This window comes from Vigna radiata, unplaced genomic scaffold (assembly GCF_000741045.1).
Source record: "Vigna radiata var. radiata cultivar VC1973A unplaced genomic scaffold, Vradiata_ver6 scaffold_398, whole genome shotgun sequence".
Classification (NCBI taxonomy): Eukaryota; Viridiplantae; Streptophyta; class Magnoliopsida; order Fabales; family Fabaceae; genus Vigna; species Vigna radiata.
The window spans coordinates 14,761-21,085 of NW_014542620.1; positions in this window are offsets into that span (position 1 = coordinate 14,761).

The following is a 6,325-nucleotide window of genomic DNA, read 5'->3' on the forward strand; positions in this document are numbered from 1 at the left end:
CCCTATAACTCAAAATCTTACCACTCCAAACCCCTAAAAATGCTCTTAAAACCAACTAAACCACCACCAAAGTACTACTACCTCTCTTCTAAAACAAATTTCAACCACTTCACAATTATAACAACCCTTAAATCACATATAAACAGATTCTAAGACTTCATCTCCTCTTTCTAGCCCTTTAACTCAAGAACTCACACGCCAAAATTGCAAAATTAACCAATAACAGTTACAACTCAACCTAGTTTAATTCCCTTCCACATTAAACCAAATTAAACACTATTAAACACTTCAACAACATAATTTATCATACAATTATAGTTTCGCACATAATCATTCAACATAAACAATCATCATGTGATCAAATTCACTTACTCGACAATTCACATTGCTAGCACTTTAATCATAAACATCCAATATTTAAAACTACACATCCTAGTCAATATCAATTCATGCTTTATAAAATTTACCAAGAACAAGATCTAGCTTTTCTTACCTCACAAAGAACTACCACAACTCTAAGAACGTCCAATTGTTGCTTCAAACGCAAGAAACTCTAGAAATGCCTACAAATCACCAAATTGTGATCAGAATGAGTCCTTAGGACCTCAGATTGACAAGAAATTAGGAAAAGGTCAAATATGACACATGTGACAAAGAATCAACATGCTTGATTTGAACCTAAGAACGAAAGGAAAAAGGAGTCGAAACTTACTTGCTCAACACTAAGAACTGATTGGATAGGAATGGAGATTACTTCACCGCGACCTCCTAGACATTTTCTAATCGCCAAACAAAGGATCAAAGAATTAAATTTCTTAAAGAGAAGGTAGAGAAACTTAAGGAACGAGGTTTAGAGAGATGGTTTGTGTTTTAAGTAATGAGATGAGTTTAAGAAATTATGTTTATTTTATTGAATTATTTAACTTTAAAACACTTGGTCTCATTATTTTAAAACACCTATCAACTCTAATACTTTATTTTCTAGATTCTTACATCCAAACCTACAAAATATTTATATTTTTTCATGTAATTTAGAAATTCAAAACTATTAAGAATAATACATACTAAATGCATTTATTTCTTCATAGAAAATAGAAAAACTAATTATTTTATATATTTTTTTAAAGAAGGAACTAATTATTTAAGAATGTATATATTTTTTCTTACAAGATAAATAAAAAAGTTTACACTTAATGATCAACAAATGATAAGGGATTGTTCATTAAAATATAACTATAAATAATTCAATATTAAACTTTACATGGAATATTTTTTATAATATATATATATATATATATATATATATATATATATATATTCTTAATTAAGTAGGAAAGTTTATTAACAAGGATGGAAATAAATATTTATAGGTACCTAATGCCACAAAAAGAATCATCGCCCAACGATAGTCAGTTCAAAGAAACCATTATCTAAATAACACTCGATGCTATTAGTGGTTCCCAACACTATCAAAAAATCTCAACTTCCTATTTGAACTTGATTTGTGTAAATTGACATTCCAATTTTCGATATTAAACATCTCAATGATTGTAAAATTCATGGTTCTTAACTCAACCAATATCATATTATCCAATTCAAGCCTTAGAGGCAATTCCATCAAAACTAACTCATAATTTTCATTCATATCATAATTCAAACGCATAAAATAGAAATTTTACAATTTTATCATTCCACACATGCTCTACCATATCACATATTCAATAAGAACTAGATGTCAACGCAAGTCCAACCAAGCAAAAATTCTAACTTATTTCACAAAACAAACATATAATCAAAGTAAAGATTTGGCTTCCTCATCTCTTAAACAACTCAAATAGTTATAAAAACACTACAACTCCTTTTAGTTTCATAGGATACTCTATCTACACATAAAAACATCACAAGAACGATCAGGTCATACTATTATGATTATTGATCAACAGAGACCCATTTATAGTTTAAATGGCGCATGCAACCCAAAAAGGATTACATACAAGAATAAATAAGATTGGACAGAGAGAAAATGGACAAAAAACCAACTTATGCAAACAATACAACTAATTGATCCAAATTGAATAGGGCGTTGATCCCTGCACCTCCACCTTTTGGGACCTCCACCTCCCCATCCCACTTTTATCCCTTCTTTTTTTTATTTATATTTATATTTTTTATTTATATTCCTATTATACCCTTACGTAAAATTTAATTTATAGATTAATTTTAATTCTAATCTCCTACAGTAAAAAACCTAACCTTTTTTCTCATCTTTCGTTTCTGCTCTATCGTTTCTGTTTGATTGTTGGTTTTTCGAATTTTTTTTGTGCTCTCTTTTCTTTCATTGTGAGAATAGTTGGCGTGGTGGAAGGAAAGTTACAATTGTACAAAATTCTTCTTCTCTTTCTTCGTGATCGTGTTTGCAGCGTGGTGGTTGATGGCCTGGTGGTGAAACGGATGTCGATATTCGTCGACGGATGTCCGTCTTCTTCCTCCTACGCACACACAAACCTCTACCAGAAACATCAAAGCACAAAATGAAACAAAGCAAAACAATCGCGCACAAACAGAGCAAAAATCAATACAATCTTAAACCCTAAATCACATACATTTACAAACCAAGAAATCAACACAATCATGCGCAACAAAAACTAACCTCTCGTAGACGGTATAAACGAATCAAAGCAACAACCACCGCGCCGCACTGCCGCACACACCACGCCGCACCGCCGCACACAACCGTCGGACCGCCGCACACACCAAAAGCTAACAAAGTAGAGGAAGAGATGACTGTAAAAGTTGAAAACTTTTAGAAAATGAAAGGCGACGCATGTGACACCCGGGCACTGACGAGGGCGGGGAGTGATCGCTGGTGCAAGAGGCATGGTGTAGGGGGCACATACAAGGAGCGACTCCTGACAGGCTTCCAGTGGAAGGGGCACATGGACGAATCGAACATACACCGGAATGAGAGGGATCTAGAGACTGTATAGGTATGGGACTATACAGTTGAAAGATAGCTTAAAGGAATTGATTTGGCTACCTATATCACCAAAATACATTTGCTTTTCGGTAGCCTAACCCATAAGAACTCCATGGTTAAGCGTGCTTAGCCTGGAGAAATTCTGGGATGGGTGACCTTTCGGGAAGTTTTCCCGGAAAGTGTGCGAGTGAGGACAAAGCACACTAGAAAGTCTCGTGGTGATGTGTGGGGGCAATCAACAGTCCTTGTAAGTTGTCGGGGCGTTACAGAGCATGGGGTGAGAATGCGAAGGGAAGGGGAAGGGAAGGGGACTGGAAAGTCTCGTGGTGATGTATGGGGGCAGTCAACAGTCCCTGTAAGTTGTCGGGGCGTTACAGAGCATGGGGTGAGAATGCGAAGGGAAGGGGAAGAGAAGGGGACTGGAAAGTCTCGTGGTGATGTATGGGGGCAGTCAACAGTCCCTGTAAGTTGTTGGGGCGTTACAGAGCATGGGGGTAGAATGCAAAGGGAAGGGGAAGGGAATGGGAGGTGGGGTTGTCTTCGAAAGTTTGTGAAAGTGAAAGCTGAAGTAGAAAGTAAAGTAAAAATTAGGGTTATTTAATTAAGAGGGTTAAAAAGTAAAAAAAAATTAAATAAAGGTTAATTTTGTAATTAAGGAAAAGTTAAAAAAAATGGGGAGGTGGAAGATGGAATTGGAGAAATGGAGGGATGAACGCCCAATTGAAGAACCCCTCACAAGATCTCTCCTACAATTTTGGATTTTCAATCATAATGGACAAAGAGAAGAAAGAAACCAAAAAGCTCTAAAAAGTGATTTCTAAAAAAATTACCTGTTTTAAAATAATAAAATTCGCTTTTAACAAAACTCTTTGTATTACTAATATAATATACTCTTACTATTTTTAAATAATTATTTATTCTAAAATATCATTTTCTAAGGTATCATATTATTAATTATCATTTTTCTTAATACAGGATTGAAATTAATAAATTCATATAATTTAATGAATTAAAATATTCAAAATTATTAAGTTTGTTTTCCTTAAAATATTTATAAATTATTAAGTGTGTCCTGTAATTACTTAAAATTTAATAAATATATGTTTACGAGTTTCGAAATTTTTAAAACGTGGAAAATAGACATAATATTTTTATTTCTGAAATAGTAATTTAGGCGATATTCAGTAGAAAATTTAAAAATAGATTTATTGTGTACTTACTTTGAAAGTTAAAAAATACCTGTGAATAAATAGTTGATGTTTGACTAAAAGAAGAAAAAATAGTCCAGGCTAAGGATAACATATATTTCGATACAAAAATCCATTATTTTCTGGATAGAATACGATAAATTTAAACATTTATATAACAATTATTTTGTCACATGCATTGAAACATAATGTATCTTTGAATGAGAGATCACAATGGATCTAGTTCAATAGATAGTATTTAACGGTTATTTTTCTGTCAAAAAAATCTGCTTCATTCTTATTTAATTACCTCTCGATATCCTTGAAAAAACAATACTTATATATATATATATATATATATATATATATATATATATATATATATAAGATTTGTTAACGCGCGTATGCTTGTTTTTTAGTTGGTACATTAACAATGTGTACCGTATTATGGTAGACAAAAATACGCTCATATATTATGGATTCTAAGTTTTAGAGTCAAAGATATTTAAATAATTTTCATTCTCAAAACCAAACAAAAAAAAAGAAACCCCCAAACCCTTACTGGCCATTCTGATTCCTCTCCATCTTTTCTCTCTCATCTGTCTCACTCCTTTTCTCTATCATCCTATGGTAGATCCAACTCAAAAAAAAATTAGAAATACTCGTCATTAAACAATTTACCTTTGTAAAGAGTTGAGTCATTGGCATATTCTCTTTTAGACAAAGGTTCATTCAAGATCTCTTCAATTTCATCATCTTCACTAACCTCTCTAATCTCATCATCTGCAGATGTTGAATCGTCATCTCTTAAAAAACCTTCATGCCAATTACCAATTATTTCTGATGTTATTATACTTGTGAAAATTAGATAAAATCAGATAAGATAAAAATTATAAAATGAAAACTCATTATAAAATCATTTTATATAAGAAATGGTTTAATAGCGAGTGTTTCCGATTTTTTCTAGGCGAATTACCAATTCCTTCATGTGTCATTATTCTTGTGAAAATTAAATAAAATTAGATAAGACAAAAATTATAAAATGAAAACTCATTATAAAATCATTTTTTTTTTGTAAGAAATGACTTAAGTTTATGATTTTTTTAATTGGGGCTACAGATGACAGAAAAAAGGTTGGGGTAGGAGAGATGAAAGAGAAATGATTAAGAGGAATGAGAGAGGTGAGTAAGGGTTTGAGTTTTTTTTTAGTTTTAAGAATGAAAATTATTTAAATATCCTTGACTTTAAAATCCATAGTATATGAGGGTATTTTTGTCTACTATAATCCGGTACACATTGTTAAAATATACCAACTGAAAAACAGGCCTACGCGCGTTTATATATATATATATATATATATATATATATATATATATATATATATATATATATATATATATATGGGGTTTGCTAACTTGCGTACGCCCTTTTTTCAGTTGGTACATTTTAGCAATGTGTACCGGGTTTCAGTAGACAAAAATACCCTTATATCATGAATTCTAAGTTTTAAGGTTAAGGATATTTTAATAATTTTCATTCTTAAAATTAAAAAAATAAAAAAAGAAACCCCCAAACCCTTACCCACCTCTTTCATTCCTCTCAACCCTTTCTCTTTCATCTCTTTCACTCAGACTTTTTTTTCTGCCATCCCTGCTCTAGCCCCAATTGAAAAAAATCAGAAACATTTGCCTTATTTTAATAATTTTCATTCTCAAAACTAAAGAAAAAAAACAATCAAACCCTTACTCACTTCCTTCATTCCTCTCAACCCTTTCTCTTTCATCTCTCTCACTCAAACATTTTTCTCTGTCATCTCTGCACTAGGACCAACAAAAAAAACAATCATTATTAAATAAAATGGTTAGAGAAAAAAAAATACTTACATAAATAAAAAAAATTAAAGCACCTAATTTTTTATTTATATAATTTTAAATAAAATTTCAAGATTTAGAATTTTTAGTGTTTGATTTTATCGTTGAGAATTTTATTGTATTTTGATTTGTTTTTTCTTTAGTAAAGGAAAACAAGTTAATGAATTTCTACCAAAAAAAATTAAATGGCCACGGAGCAATGTTACACAGAATGTAAAGGAAGGATGCTCATATGTCTTGGTGCAAGTTGTGCCAGTCGACTGTAATATATATAGTGAAGATAATGAAAT